We start from the raw sequence: 23,438 nt of genomic DNA on the forward strand, positions 1-23,438 counted from the left end.
ATCTAGAACAGTGCTTCTCAAACTATCTGATGTGGCGGACTGGCAATTTTTTTCCCCAATGTGCCAGGGACCGGTACAATATTTGTGCCATATTATTATCGTTTTCGCATAGGCACGTAGCACAGCAGATCAGAAAAACTAACATTCTTCACTGTATTAATTGGAATGGGAGTGGCATACATGCGGAGATGTTCCCATTTAAATACATTGAAGACTGACTGAAAGTCTGTGCATCTGTGCGGATAGTATAAAATGACTATTATTCGTTTATGATCCAAGAAAATATTATTTGAACATTCGTAGTAATATTAATTTAGACTGGAAACAATATAATGAATAAAATAAAAGTTGGCAGACATTTTTTATTTTATGTTTATTTTGTAAACAAATAATAAATTATTACAATACAAATAAAAAAAATAAAAAATCAAACCAGCAAAGTCTCCTAACAAAGATATTATAAAAAAATTTATTAACACAATAATAGGCATGTTAAAACCTTATCCTTTACTAATATGAAAGGTGAGCCTGCTTCTTCTTTGTCAGTTTATCTAGTTGTGGTTCAATTGAGGACAGTGCCACATGCAATGGAGAATGACTATCCATACTATTCCTGTACTTTGTCTTAATGACACTCATGGTTGAGAAGCCAGTCTCGCAGAGGTATGTTGAAGGAAATGGGAGAAGAGTTTTCGGAGCGATTTCAGAAAGCTCAGAATATTCTGCTTTCACTTTTATCCAAAAGGAAGCAAGTGATTTTGTAGTTTCGAAACTCATCTTCAATCTTTCGTCAGCAGCCAGCTCCATCAACTTATCTTCCATAGTGACAGTTAAGTCATCTTTCAATGGAATAAATGGATTTCGGATCCATCCAGTCCCTTTTCGTGGATCTTCTTCTGCTGGAAAGTAAAACTCAAAACGTTCTGCCAAATTCGTCAAGTGTTCACTGATGACATTTCATAGAGATGTAACATCAAGGTCTTCACCTGCATTGGTGACGACTGTCGCTAAGTTGTGAAACATGTCATAACAATCTCTTGACACTTGACTCTTCCATGCTTTTAGCTTTCATTTCTGTCCGTTGATCTTGTCTGCCATTGTAAGACACGAAGCCATCCTTCCCTGCATGGAGGTGTTGAGATAATTAAAGATGGCAAAGTTATCAGCCAAATAAGCCAGCTTGGCTATCCAGTCCACATCTTGGAACAATTGTGATCAATTTGGTTTTTTGTCCTGAAGAAACTTGGCAAACTCATTTCGGAGCTCAAATACTCTTGACAGGACTTTTCCCCTCGATAACCAACGTACATTGGCATGCAATAGGAGCTGTTTATGATCAGCTCCCATATCATCACATAATGCAGCAAATAGTCTCGAATTTAAAGCATTTGCCTTTACATGGTTCACAATTTTTATGACCTCGTTGAGCACACTGTTTAGTTCTGTTGACATTTTTTTTGTTGCAAGACTTTCTCGGTGAAGGAAGCAGTGCACTGACTTGCATTTGGGTGCAAGCACCTTAATCTGGGTAACCACTCCAGAATGCCATCCTGTCATTGTGGCAGCGCCATCAGAACATACGCCTACACAAAACTTGAAATCCAACCCACATTTGTTAACGATGTAGTCGCTCACAGTCTTGAACACTTCAGAACTAGTTGTTTTTGTTGGTAGTGAAGCAGAAAACAAAAACTCTTCCTTCAAATCACCCGCATGTTCATCATCAGAACTGCCGTATTAGCAACGTCTGTACATTCATCAAGCTGCAAAGAAAAGTACTTTGCTAATTTAGTCTGTCCTATGAGCTGATCTTCCATATCATGAGCCAGATCGTGAATTTGTCGAGCTATAGTGTCATTTGAAAGTGGCACCTGAGTCACTTTCTTTGCCGCCGGCTCACCCAGCATTTCCATGCAGACATCTTTAATACAGCCTATCACTAGTGTCTCACCAATTGTGTATGGCTTTTTAGCCTTAGCAATGCAAAGCGCTACTTTATAAGAAGCTCACAAAGCACAAGTATTTATGTGTGACACTTCAAAGATCTGTTTCTGATGGCCTTTTAAATTAACAAGCTTTCTTTCGAAGAACTCTTTCAGCTTTGAACTAATTTCATTATGTTTTTTATTTAAATGCCTCTTGAGCTTTGATGCCTTCATTGCGTTGTTAGCCAACACATCGTCACAAATAATGCACTGCGGTTTTGGCACTCCACCATCATTCATGGCTACAAAACCGAACTGAATGTATGAGGAGTCATATTTCCAAGTAAAGCTAGTACGAATTCTTTTTGTTGACAATACTTCAGTTTCATTTACATTGCCGTCATGTGATTCAGAATTACTTGCGTGTTCAGCAACTGGATGTCTCTGCTTGATAAATATGTCGATTGGGCCTCGCTTCGCCTCGTAAATTAGGCATAAAATAATTAATATAAATTCTATTACCCCAGGTATGTACTTAATTTATGATATTAGGATGAAAGCCAAATAAACGCAGTGGGAATGCTTTTATTGAGAAATGCTTTTATCTCTCCAACAAGAGACTGCTGAATTTGGAATTAATTTGCAAACTGAACACCATTAACTTAGGCTTGAATAAAGACTGGGAGTGGATGTGTCATTACACAAAGTAAAACTATTTCCTCATGTTTATTCCCCCCCCCCCACCGTTCCTCACATGTTCTTGTCAACTGCTGGAAATGGCCCACCTTGATTATCACTACAAAAGGGTTTTTTTCTCTCCTGCTGGTAATAGCTCACCTTACCTGATCACTCTCCTTACAGTGTGTATGGTAACACCCATTGTTTCATGTTCTCTGTGTATATAAAATCCCCCAACTGTATTTTCCACTGCATGCATCCAATGAAATGAGCTGTAGCTCATGAAAGCTTATGCTCAAATAAATTTGTTAGTCTCTAAGGTGCCACAAGTACTCCTTTTCTTTTTAATTAAACTTTATTACAGGTCCTAATTATAATGCATATTGGAAACAGGATTCCAGTCTCAGATGGTCATTCCTTTCTGTTATTCAAAAAGGATGGCTGGCAGAATGAAATCAAAGTTTACATCAATTCTTATAGTACAATTAGTACAATTATAAAATCCTGCTCCTCCAAGGACTGTCTGTCTATTTGGCTATAAGTGTGTGGTGCTCAATTGTCTCTATCTACTTCGTAAGGGATATGGTGGGATAAGATAGAAAATAATTATTAAAATTTATAATATTATTAGTACTTACATTCTCAGATCAGTGGGTTCGGATAGGGTCCCAACTGACAAACACGCAGAAATCCGTATCACGCTCTTTATTCAACTTCTCGATGGTAACTGCTGGTGGGGCGGTGTCTTTATATGCGAAGAAGTGCGGTAAGTGCGCGCTCGCACGTCTCATGCAAAACATTCTGTAACGCTATGGCATAATTATCTATATTATAATATGTGCTTCTGAAAACATAATATTATTTAATATTGTCAACCTTTATCGACTGATAATTATTCTTGGTGGAATTCCGGTGCAATTTTTAAATTATACTATTATTTCTCTCTTTCTTTCCTGGAAACTCACCGCGGACCAGCAGCCAATGGCTCGCGGACCGGCGGTGGTCCACGGACCACCACTTTGAGTAGCACTGATCTAGAAGGCTGATATGCAATGTGCATTTCTAAGGCACCTCTCACTGGCAGCTAGAAGCCATTTACAGGAGCTTGAGAATGATCCCAGTAAAGACGAACCACCTCTCCACCTCCCTGACAAGTTGCCTACTTAGGTAGAGTTGCCTGTCACTTACACCACTAGAGAACAACCAGGGATTAAGGCAGGGGAAAGTCTACCCTTACGAAGGAGAAAGATGCACCTAAACAAGCACAATCAATCCAGTAGGTTTCTCCCTTGCCCCCTTGGACTCTCCCACCCGCTTGGATGTCAGGATTCCAGTAATAAAGGGCCCCCAAGCAGGCCAGAGGTGTGCAGGGCCGGGGGGGGGGGGGAGGGCACATTGGTTCTGGTTGAAATTTTTTCAGCAAAAGGAAAGAACTGCTTCACTATCCATCCCCTCGCAGCCAAGATATTGAGATGAATTGAATGTTACCTTGAGGATGGGGAAGCTACTTGAATACAAAATATTTTAATTTACTTAAAACATCAAGTTAATCAGAATCACAGGCTTGTTGCCACTTCATTAGGCCTAGAAGTGTTAAGATACAGCACAAGGCTTGCAATTATAGCCTATTAACTGTGGGGACACTAGATGATGCATACTGATACACAAGTCACATTTGATTGCTGAAATTAGGCAGTAGATAGTAACTTAACTGGAACAATGCCAGTACTTTAAACAATTACATTCCTGTCATGACAGAGCTTTGTCTTCTGTTGGAAAAGACACACTGAGTTCATGATTCAATTTTATATTTGCTAAAGAAAGAATTAAAGCTGAAGATTAAATTAAGCATTAAAGATGAAGATTTCATGCTTTCTAAGCATCCTGAGTACCATAGAAAAAAAAGGAAGTTGTGGAACCGAGAGCAAGTTTGTGGTCAGTTACTTATTTAAATTACCAGTGATGTTAGACAGTTTAATTCACAATGCCTTTAAATTTAACCTGCTAGCATTTATTTCTCCCCCATCTCTGTACTGTGCATTTATGCAACATTACCTGCCAATGCAGTTTGGAAGCACGGAGTGTGAAGGTTTCATAACTGTCCACAATTATATCTAGGTATGATTAAAATAAGGAGCAGAGTCCTAATAATTAAAGTTTGGCTCTGGGCACCAACTTGGTCTCTGTGGCTGCAGTGTCTCTGGTGTGCACATAACAAAGCTCCATGTCTGTCTCCCATCAACCTGGATTCTGCTGTTTCTGTATTAACTGAAGTTCAGAGCTGCAGGCAAGTGAGCTAGACAAGACAGAAATGATTCTGGTAGGTGAGGGCATTGTGTCTGAACATACAGCTGGATGGGTGATGCTCCCCTTTTGTAATATGGGCCACACAATCTTATCTCTTGCTGCTTATGCCCCATAAAGCCATTTGCCATCTACGGCTGGACAGAAGATCAAGACCACTTCTTAGGAACATAGCCTCTGCCACAGTTTCTATCCAGACCATCATGGATTTCTGTCATAGAACCCCTGGATCTTAGAGCAGAGACACTGGTCTTTGGAAACACTTTGCCTGCTGCACCCAACATGCCATTCCAGAGCAGTTACATTGAGGTTTTAAACCTGTGTCAGAAAGTCATAGGGCCTACAGCAAGCCTGGGTCTACAGATTAGGCTCACAGGGCTACCCTACAGGGTTAAAAACAATTGTCTTAGATGTTCGGTCTAGGGCTAGAGATTCAACTTTGAAGCTTAAGGATGGGGCTTAGCTTCAGAGTCTGAGCTCCAGCCTAAGCCGCAATGTCTACATGGATGTTTTTAGTGCTGTAGCATGAGTCTGAGTCTGTGGATCCGGACTTAAGGTTAGGTTTCAGAGTAGCAGCCGTGTTAGTCTGTATTGGCAAAAAGAAAAGGAGTACTTGTAGCATCTTAGAGACTAACAAATTTATTTGAGCATAAGCTTTCGTGAGCTACAGCTCACTTCATCAGATGCATTCGGTGGAAAATAAAGTGGGGAGATTTATATACACACACAGAGAACATGAAACAATAGGTTTTATCATACACACTGTAAGGAGAGTGATCACTTAAGATGTGCTATTACCTGCAGGAAGGGGGGTGGGGAAGGAGGAAAACCTTTTATGGTGACATTCAAGGTGGGCCATTTCCAGCAGTTAACAAGAACATCTGAGGAACAGTGTGGGGTGGGGTGGGGGGAGAAATAACATGGGGAAATAGTTTTACTTTGTGTAATGACCCATCCATTCCAGTCTCTACTCAAGCCTAAATTAATTGTATCCAGTTTGCAAATTAATTCCAATTCAGCAGTCTCTCGTTGGAATCTGTTTTTGAAGTTTTTTGTTGAAGGATAGCCACTCTCAGGTCTGTAATAGACTGAACGGAGAGATTGAAGTGTTCTCCGAGTGGTTTTTGAATGTTATAATTCTTGACGTCTGATTTGTGTCCATTTATTCTTTTACGTAGAGACTGTCCAGTTTGACCAATGTACATGGCAGAGGGGCATTGCTGGCACATGATGGCATATATCACATTGGTAGATGCGCAGGTGAACGAGCCTCTGATTGCATGGCTGATGTGATTAGGCCCTCTGATGGTGTCCCCTGAATAGATATGTGGACAGAGTTGGAAACGGGCTTTGTTGCAAGGATAGGTTCCTGGGTTAGTGGTTCTGTTGTGTGGTGTGTGGTTGCTGGTGAGTATTTGCTTCAGATTGGGGGGCTGTCTGTAAGCAAGGACTGGCCTGTCTCCCAAGATCTGTGAGAGTGATGGGTCGTCCTTCAGGATAGGTTGTAGATCCTTGATGATGCGTTGGAGAGGTTTTTGTTGGGGGTTGAAGGTGATGGCTAGTGGTGTTCTGTTATTTTCTTTCTTGGGCCTGTCCTATAGTAGGTGACTTCTGGGTACTCTTCTGGCTCTGTCAATCTGTTTCTTCACTTCAGCAGGTGGGTATTGTAGTTGTAAGAGTGCATGATAGAGATCTTGTAGGTATTTGTCTCTGTCTGAGGGGCAAATGCGGTTATATCGTAGAGCTTGGCTGTAGACAATGGATCATGTGGTGTGATCTGGATGAAAGCTAGAGGCATGTAGGTCGGAATAGCGGTCAGTAGGTTTCCGATATAGGGTGGTGTTTATGTGACCATCGCTTATTAGCACCGTAGTGTCCAGGAAGTGGATCTCTTATGTGGACTGGTCCAGGCTGAGGTTGATGGTGGGATGGAAATTGTTGAAATCATGGTGGAATTCCTCAAGGGCTTCTTTTCCATGGGTCCAGATGATGAAGATGTCATCAATGTAGCGCAAGTAGAGTAGGGACATTAGGGGACGAGAGCTGAGGAAGCGTTGTTCTAAGTCAGCCATAAAAATGTTGGCATACTGTGGGGCTTGCGGGTACCATAGCAGTGCCGCTGATTTGAAGGTATACATTGTCCCCAAATGTGACTAACACAGCTGCTACTCTGAAATGTGAAACAGTTATGGGTGAGGACAAAGTCACAAAGTTTAGCCACCGGGTTTGCTGTGACATTATCGGGGATACTGTTCCTGACGGCTTGTAGTCCATCTTTGTTTGGAACATGATCCATTGTCGACAGCCAAGCTCTTCAATACAACCGCATTTGCTCCAACCCCTCAGACAGAGACAAACACCAACAATACCTCTATCAAGCGTTCTTACAACTACAATACCCACCTGCTGAAGTAAAGAAACAGACTGACAGAGCCAGAAGAGTACCCAGAAGTTACCTGCTACAGGACAGGCCCAACAAAGAAAATAACTGAACACCACTAGCCATCACCTTCAGCTCCCAACTAAAACCTCTCCAACGCATCATCAAAGATCTACAACCTATCCTGAAGGACGACCCATCACTCTCACAGATCTTGGGAGACAGGCCAGTCCTTGCTTACAGACAGCCCCCCCAACCTGAAGCAAAAACTCACCAGTAACCACACACCACACAACAGAACCATTAACCCAGGAATCTATCCTTGCAACAAAGCTCATTGCCAACTGTGTCCACACCATCATAGGGCCTAATCACATCAGCCACACTATCAGAGGCTCATTCACCTGCACATCTACCAATGTGATATATGCCATCATGTGCCAGCAATGCCCTTCTGCCATGTACATTGATCAAACTGGACAGTCTCTACGTAAAAGAATAAATGGACACAAATCAGACGTCAAGAATTACAACATTCAAAAACCAGTTGGAGAACACTTCAATCTCTTTGGTCACTCAATTACAGACCTAAAAGTTGCAATTCTTCAACAAAAAACTTCAAAAACAGACTCCAAGGAGAGACTGCTGAATTGGAATTAATTTGCAAACTGGATACAATTAATTTAGGCTTGAGTAGAGACTGGAATGGATGGGTCATTACACAAAGTAAAACTATTTCCCCATGTTTATTCACACACACACCCCCCCGCCATTCCTCAGACATTCTTGTCAACTGCTGGAAATGGCCCACCATGATTATCACTACAAAAGTTTTTTTCCCCTCTGCTCTCCTGCTGGTAATAGCTCACCTTACCTGATCACTCTCATTACAGTGTGTATGGTAACACCCATTGTTTCATGTTCTCTATGTATATAAATCTCCCCACTGTATTTTCCACTGAATGCATCCGATGAAGTGAGCTGTAGCTCACGAAAGCTTATGCTCAAATAAATTTGTTAGTCTCTAAGGTGCCACAAGTATAAGTGCCTTTTCTTTCATAAGTTAGGCTTTCCATTCCTCGGATCATCCTAATAGCCCTTCTCTGTACCTGTTCCAGTTTGAATTCATCCTTCTTAAACATGGGAGACCAGAACTGTACACCATATTCCAGATGAGGTCTCACTAGTGCCTTGTATAATGGAACTAAAACCTCTTTATCTCTACTGGAAATACCTCGCCTGATGCATCCCAAGACCGCATTAGCTTTTTTCACAGCCATATCACATTGGCGGCTCATAGTCATCCTATGATCAACCAATACTCCAAGGTCCTTCTCCTCCTCCGTTACTTCTAATTGATACGTCCCCAGTTTATAACTAAAATTCTTGTTATTAATTCCTAAATGCATAACCTTACACTTCTCACTATTAAATTTCATCCTATTACTATTACTCCAGTTTACAAGGTCATCCAAATCTTCCTGTATGATAATCTGGTCTCTCTCTAAATTCGCAGTACCTCCCAGCTTTGTATCATCCTCAAACTTTATTAGCACACTCTCACATTTTGTGCTGAGGTCAGTAGTAAAAAGATTAAATAAGATTGGTCCCAAAACGGATCCCTGAGGAACTCCATTGGTAACTTCCCTCCAGCCTGATAGTTCACCTTTCAGTATGACCTGCTGTAATCTCCCTGTTAACCAATTCCTTATCCACTTTTCAATTTTCATATTGATCCCCATCTTCTCCAATTTAACTAATAATTCCCCATGTGGCACGGTATCCAACGCCTTACTGAAATCTAGGTAAATTAGATCCACTGCATTTCCTTTGTCTAAAAAATCTGTTACTTTCTCAAAGAAGGAGATCAGGTTGGTTTGGCATGATCTACCTTTTGTAAAACCATGTTGTATTTTGTCCCATTTACCATTGACCTCAATGTCCTTAACTACTTTCTCCTTCAAAAATTTTTCCAAGACCTTGCATACTACAGATGTCAAACTAACAGGGCTGTAGTTACCCACATCACTTTTTTTCCCTTTCTTAAAAATTGGAACTATATTAGCAATTCTCCAATCAACAGTACAACCCCTGAGTTTACAGATTCATTAAAAATTCTTCCTAATGGGCTTGCAATTTCATGTGCCAGTTCCTTTAATATTCTTGGATGAAGATTATCTGGGCCCCCCGATTTAGTCCCATTAAGCTGTTTCAGTTTCGCTTCTACCTCAGATATGGTAATATCTACCTCCATATCCTCATTCCCATTTGTCATGCTACCATTATCCCTAAGATCCTCTTTAGCCTTATTAAAGACTGAGGCAAAGCATTTGTTTAGATATTGGGCCATGCCTAGATTATCTTTAACCTCCACTCCATCCTCAGTGTTTAGTGGCCCCACTTCTTCTTTCTTTGTTTTCTTCTTACTTATATGGCTATAGAACCTTTTACTATGGTTTTAATTCCCTTTGCAAGGTCCAACTCTACTTGACTTTTAGCCTGTGTCACTTTATCCCTACATGTTCTGACCTCAATAAGGTAGATTTCCTTGCTGATCCCTCCCATCTTCCACTCCCTGTATGCTTTCTGCTTTTTTTAATCACCTCTCTGAGATGCTTGCTCATCCAGCTTGGTCTACAACTCCTGCCTATGAATTTTTTCCCCTTTCTTGGGATGCAGGCTTCCGATAACTTCTGCAGCTTTGATTTAAAGTAATCCCAGGCCTCCTCTGCCTTTAGATCCATAAATTCTTCAATCCAATCCACTTCCGTAACTAATTTCCTTAATTTTTGAAAGTCAGCCCTTTTGAAATCAAAACCCTAGTTGCAGATTTATTTTTGTTAATCCTTCTGTTCAGTTTGAACTGAATTAGCTCATGATCACTTGACCCAAGATTGTCCCCTACAACAATTTCTTCTATGAGGTCCTCACTTCTCACCAAAACCAAATCTAAAATGGCATCCCCTCTTGTTGGTTCAGCAACTACTTGATGAAGGAATCCATCAGCTATCGCATCTAGGAAAATCTGAGCCCTATTATTATTACTAGCACTCGTCCTCCAGTCTATATCTGGGAAGTTAAAGTCTCCCATGATCACGCAGTTTCCATTAGTATTTACTTCATTAAAAATATTAAAGAGGGCTCTATTCATATCCAAATTAGATCCCGGAGGTCTACAGCACACCCCAAGCACCATCGTAGGAGAGGTTTTACTAGTTATCTTCCCCAATGTAATTTTTGCCCAGACGGACTCTGTCTTATCCATTGCATCGCTTCTTATTTCTTTACATTCTACCTCATCATTGATATACAATGCTACTCCACCACCTTTACCTTTGTTTCTGTCTTTCCTAAACAGCACATACCCTTCAATACCTGTACTCCAGTCATGACTACTATTCCACCATGTCTCTGTTATCCCTATAATATCTGGTTTCACTTCCTGCACCAGTAGCTCTAGTTCCTCCATTTTGTTACCTAGGCTCCTCACATTGGTGTACAAACATCTTAATTTTTGCTGTTTGGCTTCGCTCACATTCTGTACCTGATTAGGCTAGGTCATTCTACAGCCAGTATAACCTACTAGACTGGTATCCACACGGCCCTTCCTCCTTATATGCATTCTCCTACCCACAGCTGTATCCTTTCTTACTTTGTTTTCTTCCCTCTCAATGCTAAAATCTGGCGTGGAGATTACCTGGACATCTCCCAACCATCTCCCCCAAATTCCTAGTTTAAAGCTCTCTTAATCAGTTGTGCCAGCCGCCATCCTAGAAGTCTATTTCCTTCCCTACTCAGATGAAGTCCATCCCAAGAGAACTGTCCTCTGTCCATGAATGCCTCCCAGTGGCCATACATCCCAAAGCCCTCCTTATAGCACCACTGTCTAAGCCATCTGTTGATAGTCATAATCTTGTCACACCTTTGTTGCCCTTCTCTAGGAACAGGCAGAATCCCACTGCCACTACAGCTGTCTGTGCCGCTGCCTGACTGGCTGGCTACCTTTATAGGACCCCTTCTCCTCCAACAGAACTCCCACTGAAACTCCCCTGTTTACAGCTCTGTTTGCTAGCTCCTGTGCCGCTACAGCTGTTTGTCTGAGGCATCACCTATCCTAAAATTTGAGAGATTGTCCTGCTTTCACAGGGCAACCAGCCATGTCCCAGCATGCATTTCAGACCAGTGCAAGATCATGTCCTGATTGTGGTGACCATATTTTAGAACAGGAAAGGGAAAAATAGAAATGGATACCAGATAATTGGCTACAATGGAGGTACAGATTTCTTTATTTGAAGAGACTGTACTCAAAAATGTATACAAAGTAATTCATTTAATTGTACAAATCTAAGCACCAGTAGAAAACATACCATCCTGACTGATGCCCCTAACATCTTCATTGGCAATGTTTCCCAGCAGGCCCAGGAGCAGTGTTTTATGCTTTTTTATAACTTCTCAAAAGGCAGCAAGAGGCCTGTAAGACAATATTCGCATTTCATCTCTGAAAGGAGAACCAGCCCACAGTGAGGTGCCTAGTTAGACATGGAGCCTTTCTAAACCTAGATCTGAAAAACAATGGGACTGGATAGTTTTGGGGGTGGGGAGGAATCAGCAGTGAGACACAGACACGTTCACTTCTAGGCTCCTATTGTGAATCCATTCAAGTTCAATAGCAACTGAATATCCTTTTAATCTGGAAGTGAGTTTGTGGATCTCAGTCCAGTTCCTAGAGGACAACTGTCCACATCACAAAAGCCACTGGTGTACTGTATTCAGCATGCCTCTTGGGGGTCACCGCAAAAAGACCAAGAACTGAATGGATACTGAGCTACTCTCTCACCCCTGCTAGTGAGCTCTCTGCAACACGATGAAGACACAGTAGCTAAGATAATGTAGGGAAAGTTGCACTGTTACTGCTTGTTCTGTGGATAAAAAAAGGATGCATTTATAATACTATCAACAGAATCTTTCAAAAGGCTTTTAATTAATTCACTTAGAGTGAAGGAGGATTTCAGAGATTCACAATTAAACTTCTCATCTCACAGGTTGATTACCTGTAATCCCATTTATAGCACTTCGTGATTGCAATCAGTGAACATAGTCAAAGTCTTTCCCTTTGCACAATTTTTCCCCAAGTAATGCTGCCACCTAAGTTGCCAAACTAAAACCAGAACCCTTTTAGACAGCCGTATTAGACATATGCACTGTGCCTTATTATGAAAGCTCAGCTCTGTACATGCTCCAAAGACACCACCAAGCCTGACCTGCTTTTGCAGACAATGAAACTGAAATCACTCAGGCCTACCTCAAAGCATGGCTAAATCCTAGAGGATATAGCAGAGGCCTAAGCGCCGGTACTCTGCCCAGTTGGAGATGCTTTGTATTCCATGAACTACCAGGTCTCATTCTCACTCTAAGGATTAACCTGCCAAGAGAGATATTTTGCCCTGGGACTACCTTCAAGAGGAAAATTTTCCTGTTACTACAAGTGAGTATTTCCCAATGGCTGACAGGCAAAATCCCACACGGGGTCAAAGGGCATGGGGTCAGAGAAGCTTCAGGTGGACAATTCTCCTAAGGAAGGAAGGGAGAAATATTCTCTTTTCATCATCAGAGACCCTCCGATACTATATAGGAAATGGAGCACAGGCAGCCTACATACAAGCACCTGAAACAATTTGCCTTTTGATCAGTGGCCCCACACAGAGAGATGATTTTTTCCTCCCAGCTGAGGTTTTGTAGGTCTCTCCTCAGGCCAGTGCTTTCTGCAACTGTACAATATCTTTTGGGCTCCATATTTTTATGGCCTGTCTCTCACATGCTGTTGTGCCAAAATAATGCTGGGATTAAAAAACAAAGTGTTTCCTCTGCATAAATTATTCACACACCAAGCACACAACAGCACAATTCAGCCCGCTTGCCCATTTTGCTTTCAACACACAGGGAGGAAAAGAGGCCAGAAGACTCCAGACATGGGTTTTTCTGTACATCATAACATGATGCGTGTGTACCCAGCAGACAAGGCAAACTGTTTTCAAATAACCCTTCCCTGAAGAGCAGAGGGATTTATTTATCTACTGGCATTTACACCTGTCAAAAGGTTGAGGGCTCAAAAAGCAGGCCCAGCTTGAAAATAACTGCATTTTTCACAAAGGATGTGCTTTATGAACCTGACCCAAGCCTTAATGCAGCCCTCTGAGACAGGCAGATATTAATTCCCCTGCTGGGGGAAGGCTCAGAGATGTCAAGACTTGCCTGATATCAGACAGCAGCTCTGTGGTAAAGCTGAGATGAGAACTCAAGCATCCCAACACCCAATCCTTTATTCTAACCACTAAGAAATGCTGAAAAGCTAGTTATGTTCTGAAGATAAGGAATACTTGTGGCACCTTAGAGACTAACAAATTTATTTGAGCATAAGCTTTCGTGAGCTACAGTTCACTTCATCAGATGCATTCAGTGGGAAATACAGTGGGGAGATTTATATACACATACAGAGAACATGAAACAATGGGTTTTATCATACACACTGTAAGGAGAGTGAGCACTTAAGATGAGCTATTACCAGCAGGAGGGGGGGGGAAGGAGGAAAACCTTTTGTGGTGATAATCAAGGTGGGCCATTTCCAGCAGTTAACGAGAACGTCTGAGGAACGGTGGGGGGTGGGGTGGGGGGGGAGAAATAACATGGGGAAATAGTTTTACTTTGTGTAATGACCCATCCACTCCCAGTCTCTATTCAAGCCTAAGTTAATTGTATCCAGTTTGCAAATTAATTCCAATTCAGCAGTCTCTCGTTGGAGTCTGTTTTTGAAGTTTTTTTGTTGAAGGATAGCCACTCTCAGGTCTGTAATCGAGTGACCAGAGAGAATGAAGCGTTCTCCGACTGGTTTTTGAATGTTATAATTCTTGATGTCTGATTTGTGTCTGAAGAGTCATTCAGGTGACAAACACTTTTCACATCACACTATTGACTCATTCAATTTGTGACCATTTTGACTCCCAGATCATTTCCTCCAGTACTGTTGCTTAATTAATTATTTCCCATTTTGTATTTGTTCATTTCATTTCCTTCCTAAGTGTAGTACTTTTCACTTGTCTTTATTGAATGTCATCATACTCAAGTGCAGCAAGTTTGTTTCACTAGATGGCTCACATGGAAACTGACTGTGCAAGTTGCCCTTGTCTCTCTAATATCTTGGGACTAACTTAGCTACAACTACACTTCATGCAAGTTGCCCTTGGTAACTTTAAGCAAATGCCTCCAGTTTCACACTCAGGACCAGTTAGGCAGAACTGCAGGGTCTCAATGTGTGGATGAGACAATGGGGTAGGGAAGAGGGTTTTAGATTTATTAGGAACTGAGGAATGTTTTGGGAAAGGAGGTAGCCATACAGGAAGGATGGGTTCCACCTAAACCACAATGGAACCAGGTTGCTGACATGTAAAAGTAAAATCGTTGTAGAGGCGTTTTTAAACTAAGGGCTGAGGGAAAGCCGACAGGTGCAGAGTAGCACACTGTTCAGACTCAAACATTCCTTAGGGAAGGATTTATTAAAGGGGATATTCTATACCCTGGTAAAGAGGAGAGGATAGAAGTTTATAAAGTACAGGTAGGAACTGAAGAGGAACAGTCACACACAAAAGAGTCCCATTTAGTCACATCACATGAAGGCAGACAACTAAATATTGACAAGTTGTATAAGTGCTTGTATACAAATGCTAGAAGTCTAAATACTCAGATGGGTGAACTTGAGTGCCTGGTATTAAATGAGGATATTGATATAATGGGCATTACAGAAACTTGATGGAATCATGACAGTCAATGGGACTCCAATATCAGGGTACAAAGTATATAGGAATGACAGAATAGGTCATGCTGGTGGGGGAGCAGCACTACATGTGAAAGAAAGCAGAGTGTCAAATACAACAAAACTCTTAAATATAATTAAACTGTTCCATAGAATCTCTATGGACAGAAATTTCATGGTTGAATAATAAGAGTATAACAGTAGGAATATACTGCTGACCACCTCACCAGGATGGGCATGGTGAAATGCTCAGGGAGATTAGAAAGGCTACAGATATAACAATATAATATAATAATTGGGGATTTCAACTATCCCCATGCTGATTGGGTACATGTCACCTCAGGATGGGATGCAGAAGTAAAATTTCTAGACACCATTAATGACTGCTTTTTGGAGCAGCTAGTCCTGGAACCCACAAGGGGACAGACAATTCCTGATTTAGTCCTAAGTGGAGCACAGAATCTCGTCCAAGAGGTGGTTATACGTGAACTGCTCAGTAGCAGCACCCATAATATAATTAAATTTAACATTATTTTTTTGTCGGCGGGCAGAAGGGATACCAAACAAGCCCACCACAGTAGCATTTAACATGAGAAGGGGAAAATACACAAAAATGAGGGAAGCTAGTTAAACAGAAATTAAAAGGAATAATCACAAGAGGGAAAGGCCTGCAAGTAGCATGGAAACTTTTAAAAAACCACCATAATAGAGGTTCAAATTAAATGTGTACTCCAAATTAAAAAGAATAGTAAGAGGATCAAGAACATACCACCATGGCTAAACAGAATAAAAGAAGTGGTTAGAGGCAAAAAGACATCCTTTAAAAAATTGGAAGCTAAATACTACTGAGGAAAATAGAAAGGAGACTTGCCAGAATTTATGCAAGTGTAAAAAAATACTTAGGCAGGCCAAAAAAGAATTTAAAGAGCAACTAGCAAAAGAATCAAAAACTAACAGCAAAAAATATTTTTAAGTATATCAGAAGCAGGAAGGCTGCCAAAATCTGTGGGACTACTGGACAATTGAGGTATGTAAGGAGCACTCAAGGAAGAGATGGTCATTGTGGAGAAGCTAAATGTATTATTTGCATCAGTCTTCACTGCAGAGGACATGAGGGAGATTCCCATGCTTTAACCATTCTTTTTAGATGAAAGATCTGAGCAACTGTCTCAGACTGAGGTGTGAATAGAGGTGGTTTTTGAACAAATTGATAAATTAATCAGTAATAAGTCACCAGGACCAGATGGTAGTCACCCAAGAGTTCTGAAGAAACTCAAATATGCAATTGCAGAACTACTAACTGGGGTATGTAACCTATCACTTAAATTAGCCTCTGTAGTAGATGACTGGAGGATAGCTAAAGTGATACCAATTTTTAAAAGAGGCTCCAGAGGCAATCTGGCAATTACAGACCAGTAAGTCTAACCTCAATACCAGGCAAATTTGCTGAAACTATAATAAAGAACAGAATTGTCAGACACATAGATGAACATAATTTGTTGGGGAAGAGTCAACACAGCTTTTGTAAAGGGAAATCATGCCTCATCAATCTATTAGAATTCTTTGAGAGTGTTAAGAAACATGTGGACAAGAGTGATCCAGTGGATATAGTGTACTTGGACTTTCAGAAAGTTTTTGACAAAGTCCCTCATCAGAAGCTCTTAAGCAAAGTAAGCAGTCATGGGATAACAGGGAAGGTCCTCTCATGGATCAGTAACTGGTTAAGATAGGAAACAAAGGGTAGGAATAAATAATCAGTTTTCAGATTGCAGAGGGGTAAATAACGGTGTCCCCCAGGGATCTGTACTGGGACCAGTGCTGTTCAACATATTCATAAATTTATTTGAAAAAAGGAATAAATAGTGAGTTGGCAAAGTCTGCAGGTGATACAAAGTTACTGAAGATTGCAGTCAGCTTTGGACTTAACTAAGAGTTACAAAGGGATCTCACAAAACTTGGTAACTATACATGAAAATGTCAGATGAAATTTCAATGTTGATAAATGCAAAGTAATGCACATTAGAAAACATAATCCCAACTATACATACACAGTGATGAGGTCTAAATTAGCTGTTACCACTCAAGAAAGATCTTGGAGTCATAGTGGATAGTTTAAAAACAACCACTCAATCTGCAGCAGCAGTCAAAAAGCTAGCAAAGTTAGGAACCGTTAGGAAAGGGATAGATAATAAGACAGAAAAATATCAGAATGCCGCTACATAAATCAATGGTATGCCACACCTGGAATACTGTGTGCAGTTCTGGTCACCCTTGTCAAAAAAAAGATATATTAGAAATGGAAATGATGCAGAGAAGGGCAACAAAAATTATTAGGGGTATGGAACAGCTTCTGTATGAGGAGAGAGGAAAAAGACTGGGACTGTTCAGTTTGGAAAAGAGACGACTAAGGGGAGATATGTTTTAGAGGTCTAGAAAATCATGAATGGTGTGGAGAAAGTGAATAGGAAAGTGTTACTTACTCCTTTCACATACCACAAGGACGAGACATCACCCAATGAAATTAATAGGCAGCAGTTTTAAAACAAACAAAAGGAAGTACTTCACCCAGTGCAGTCAACCTGTGGAACTTGTTGCCAGGGGATGTTGTGAAGGCCAAAAGTACAACTGGATTAAAAAATAATTAGATAAATTCATGGAGAACAGGTCCATCAGTGCTTATTTGCCAAGATGGTCAGGGATGCAATCCAATGCTCTGGGTGTCTCTAGGCCTTTGACTGTCAAATGCTGGAACTGGATGACAGAGGACAGATCACTTGACGGTTGCCCTATTCTGTTCATTTCCTTTAAAGCATCTAGCATTGGCCACTATCAGAAGACAGGATACTGGGCTAGATGGACCATTGATCTGACCCACTATGGCCATTCTTATGTTCTTATTTAGTAAAAACTGGAATAATTGGAATGGGGTGAAGTAGGGCCAAACTGATAGGTAGCACACGTCAGCAATGAGTTATTTATTTAGAGGGATTTCTATTGCCCTCACCTCACAACAGCACTCAGCTACTCCAGTCAGATATGGGGGGAATATTAATGAAGCAGTAATTAAACCTTACAGTGTCTCTGAAAGCATCCATGTCCAATTGCACCCTATAAACTTCATCCAGTTCCGGCCATTCTTTTGATATTTCACCATCATTTTATGTTAGCTGGTAGGCTTTTGTTGTTGTTGTTGTTGTTGGTAATGTTTTTTTTCCATTTATTGAATTGCATATATAATATTTTCAACTGAAATTCTCTCTTGTTCCTGTGATTATATGCCTTTCTAGAATCCCTTGGTGTAAATGTTTTTATTAAAAAAAGACATTTCATTATTAGGGATGGAACACTGGGGAGCATATTAACATCAGTAACTCTTTGGCAGACACAGCAGCTGCCATTTACCCAAAGGTAACACAGGTGTGTGAGGCACACTAGAAGGTGCATACCTGTTTATTATTTTACAGCAGCCAGGAGGAACACTGCCATAGAAATAAATGGCACAAGTCCTATCCCCACACCGAAGATCTTACAGTCAAATTTCAAACATACAAAGGGGCAACAATAATAGGATCAGGTGGTTACTGAAAAGCGTTTGTGTAACGTGGCTGAAAATGTTTTGGGTTTCGATATATATATATATATAGTTCTCACAAAACACAAACCCACCACACACTTTGCTAACTTGAAGGTGAGGTAGCTCAAGAGTATCCTACAACACACTCAGTAAGAATCAAGGAAACTACTAAATAGTATAAAATTTGTCTGTATATCATTTAGAGAAAACAAGAAACCTGTTCTCCATACAGCTTTGTTAGACACTCAGTGTGCCAAAATGAAGGTTGCATGCATGTGTAAGTGGAGGAATGGGCCCACTATTGTGGGGAACTTTCCTGGTTTCTGCACTATCCCGGTGAAATGGACTAGCAGAAGGATCTGAGTCCTCGCTCCCACTTCCTTTTCCCAGAGGCCTCCCTGCCCGCAAGGACTCCCCTTCCACTCTCCTGTCTGGCAGAGTCCTTGTAACCCCAACAAGGCTGGGCCCAGGATTCCTGGGGGGCTCGACTCCCAACCTTGCTGTGGTCACCTAGGACAGGGGCTAGGGTGCCCCCACTCTGGGGTGCCCTCTCTGCACTGGACACTTCCCTGACATACAATTTAAAACAAATACAATTTATTTAATTAGCAATTAATTTTAAAAAGAATAACGAAAAATGGGAAAGGTTAAAGGAAAACACATCACCCCACTCTGTGGCAGGGAACATCACAAACAGTGTCTCTGGAATGTCAGGGCAGTTCACAGTCTGTTCCTTATAGGTCCCAGGCCACCTTCTCGGGCCCTGGCCGTGCTGCAGGGATGCTGTGGGTTGGACACTTGCTCTGGTGGTGGCCACACACTTCCGGGCTTTGGGTGGTGGGACTCTTCTTCCCAGCATCAGCCCCCCATCGGGTTAAGATCCCCCCTCCCAGTCTGGCCTGCAAGGACCCTTGTCTGGGGGTGTCTTTCTGCACTGGGCCTTTTGCCCAGGGTCCCTCCTAGTCTGGTCCAAGTTGCTCACCCCACCCAGCTCCAGACCAAGCTCCACTGTTCTAGCTCCGCCTCCACTCTGCCTCAGCACTGGTGCTGCTGCTCTACCTCCAGCCCCCTGAGCTTCTTCTCTGGCTCTGTGGCTGCAGCCCTGCTCCCGGCACAGGATCTGCTCTCCCCGGGCTGTGTCTCTGGTTCTGCGGCGGCAGCCCTGCTCCCAGCACAGGATCTGCTCCCTGGGCTGCTTTTCTGGCCCCTTTGGCTGGCAAGGCTCTGCTCCCCAACCCAGCCTGGGCCCCTGCTTTCTCCTTAGCCCACTCTGTCTGACTCAAGCAATTACAGCTCACACAGAGGACAGGACCCCCCTGGTCTCCTGACTCCCTGATTAGCCTACCCGCCCTGTCAATCAGGATGACCTGGAGCATTGGCCTCTCCCCATTGTTCCTGAGGACTGTCAGTCTCAGGGTCCTGATTTCCCATCAACCCATCCCCTTTCTTTTGGCACTGGGAGTTAGCCCACCTCAAAAAAAAACCCTCACTGAGTTTTAGTAAGGGGACAACAGTGCCCTTATACTTGCACACACTAAAGTGACCATATTTCCCAAAGGGAAAATGGGACAGCATGCGGGACTGTCACGAGCCCTCCCCTGCCTGCATAGGGCTGGCCTGACCTACTCACCTGAGCCCTCGCACCTGTCGGAGCTGGCCTGAGCCATTTGCCCAAGCCTCGCCTCCTGCCAACAGGCTGGGGCCAGTGTTGCTGCTCGCCCAAGCCCTGCTTCCCGCACTGTGCAGGGTTGCCATCTCTCCCCCCCAACACATTCCTCCACACTGCACCCCACTTTTTTGACAAAAATGGGTATGTGTCCCGTTTGCTCTTGCCAACTGATCAAATCTGCAAGACAAATGGGACAAATGCTCAATTTTGCCAAAAAAATCGGGATGGCGAGGACAAGGCTTAAAAAAAAAGGGACTGTCCCAGCCAACACAGGACATAAGGTCACCCTAGTGCATACGCACTCTGCCTTAACTCTGCTCCTTTGTGTGCATACATTTCTCTTCACTCAGTTATAAGAGTACACCAACACTTGCCTGACTCAGTGCACTGTAGGAGCTTGTGGGTAGGTCACTCTCATGGTTTTTTTGTAACATTTGAAAGGTCTCCTCTTGTATCAGAAAAAAGAAATTTCAAGACCTCTACTTTTTTTTTTTTGGTAAAATAGATCTGTTCCTTTTTCGGCCAGTCTTAATAATTAGCCCTGTCACCAAACTGAACTTTTAACAGAGGAAGGCAAAGGTTAATAAGTCTGACACTTTGAGGAGAATATGGTAAGTCTCTCTAATCTTTCACAGCCAAGTGCTGTGACAGAGCATGTTGGCACACCATGTCCTGGGAAAGCTCCAGTAATAGATTAGACTGGGAGAGATGCAAGCATTATATTCCTGTCAACAGAAGAAAGAAGACAGGAGTGAATGAAGATAGTAAATAGACCTTTACCCTTTATTATCTCTGGCAGCTATTCCCCACAGGCCTTTGTGGGGGGAGCTTTGCTTAGGCATGTGCCTATTACATAGCTAATGAGGAAGAGAGCTCTCTTACATGCAGCTTTCAAACTTGGATGCATTTTCTACTTGTATGCCTTACTGGTAAGAGAACAAAAGAGCTGCAGGTCTCTTCAGATAAGCATGGCAAAGAAGCTGGAACTGTAAATTGGGTTTTCTATAGGTGGTCATATGCCAATCTGCATTGCTTATTTCAGCCCAAGACAAACAATTTCACAAGTCACTTGGTCAGAATTTAGGCCCTGACCCGGTGAGATACGGAATGCCTTCAGCCCTCACTGAAGCCAATGAGAGTTGAGATGCTCAGAACCTCAAGGGGAGACTGAGTCACGTTCAGAGTTCATTCGATTTTATTATTTGCTAGCCTTCTGCAGACTTGCTACTTTGGATTCCTTTTCCCATTTCATTTTCCGTTGCTCACAGATATTATGTAAGATATCACTGGTAAGTATATCCTACAGTGGAGCTGCGCTGTCCAGTGGTCCTGACCAGGACCAGTAGATAACTCCCAACAACAGCACCCCAGCACATGTTGGGATTTGCATGAAACCTGGAACAAGTAATTTAGGAGACTAAGTTAGATCTCTGCATACATCTGGCTGGAACAGAGCCTTTGTTAGAGCTGCTAGTTCTAAAAATTCCAGTAATCCTCACTCTATACACTGATCCAATAGCCCTATGGGATTTAGGTTACAACAGCTCTTTGCTGCTGATGTTCAATTTTACACAGCTTCCAGTGAAAACTGTATTGAACTACATTTGTTTGAATGCCCCACAATCAATTTTCTACACAGAAGAGATCTATATTTGGATCTTAAGAGAGCCGTCATCTCTGACAAATCCCAATTTTTTAAAAATGACCCTTTTTCTTCTACATATCTTCCCCCTGAGTGTATCCAGAACTGTAGCTGCTAACTCTAGTGATCAAAAATTAGCTTTCCCCACTACCCCTACAGAACTCTGAATTCTATTCTGGCTTATTCACTGTCAACAGAATTGCAAGGTCTTTATGTAGGTTTTTATTCCACGCTCATCACCAAGGTACAAGAGCTCCTCATCACAGGCAATGTATGAGTCAGAAACAATACTCAGCTTGGTTTTCACCTTCCAGCCAGAGTTTACAGCACTGGCAGTCAAACAACAACAGAAAAGTTTTAACTTGTAAACATATCAGATTGAGATGAACACTAAGACACAAACACAGATCCCTCCAAAGCCACTTACAGTCACTTTAAAACATTGCCTAGTAAGACCAGCTTTTACCTAATAGGTTGCCTTAAATAAACAGTTGATCTAACAGACCAAAGACAGACTTCATCGGATGAAGTGAGCTGTAGCTCACGAAAGCTTATGCTCAAATAAATTTGTTAGTCTCTAAGGTGCCACAAGTACTCCTTTTCCATTAAGTTTAATATTTCCAGAAAATTGCTCATAGTGAAAAAAAGATGTTTATCTCTATGTGCATAATAGCTGGCTTTCTACAGACATATACCCTCTTTCTCCTATTCCCAGTTTAGTAAAAATAAATTAGATGATTTATATCCCCTGCTAATTATTATAATAAGTGTAAACATAGCACCCAGAGGCCTTAAACCATGATCAGGGCCCATTGTGCTAGGTGCTGTACATACACATATTAGAAGACAGTCCCTGCCATGCAATCTAAGTTATAGACGTGCTACAAATGAAGTGCTACATTTGAGTATATTAAGTCACTAAAACAATGAGTGTAACAACTACTTCCTTTGGGAGACTCTTTCTACAGTTTTGTAGACATTATCATAGTTCAGAAATGTTTGAGGTTAAGCAAAGGAAAATTCTGGCTGAACTTTACCCCTTTACTCTTACTTATAGGTTTTGGCCACAAAGCAGAATTTAGTGTGGTCCGAACAGGCCACTTGTATGCAATGGGGTGTTTTATGGGTTCAGTGTAGTCAATGCCAAGCATTAAAAAAACAAACAAACAAACAAAAAAACACAAGTATTAGGCCCCTAAAAAGAAAGATTTGACTTTCATGAGATTTTTTAAAGAGGTTTTGCATTACGTAGGTGTCACATTTTCAACATTTCTCCACAACCATGAAGGCAAGAAACTTTCATTTTAAAAAAAGTAAGCAGAGGTTCTCCTCTTGTCACAAGGCTGAAGGAAATGGAGCTTTAAGAAAAACACACCAAGTATGTGTGATAAACATCTTGTGAGCTGACAACTCTATGGGCTGATCTAGTGAATACCAGAGAAAACCCTGAACTGAGGAG

General features: G+C 41.7%; 1 pseudogene; it reads right to left on the reverse strand.

The window, feature by feature from the left end:
* Positions 1 to 348: 348 nt before the first annotated feature.
* On the reverse strand, positions 349 to 3,394 carry LOC119858998 (annotated as a pseudogene).
* Positions 3,395 to 23,438: the final 20,044 nt, after the last annotated feature.

Source organism: Dermochelys coriacea, chromosome 7 (assembly GCF_009764565.3).
Source record: "Dermochelys coriacea isolate rDerCor1 chromosome 7, rDerCor1.pri.v4, whole genome shotgun sequence".
NCBI classification, from domain to species: Eukaryota; Metazoa; Chordata; order Testudines; family Dermochelyidae; genus Dermochelys; species Dermochelys coriacea.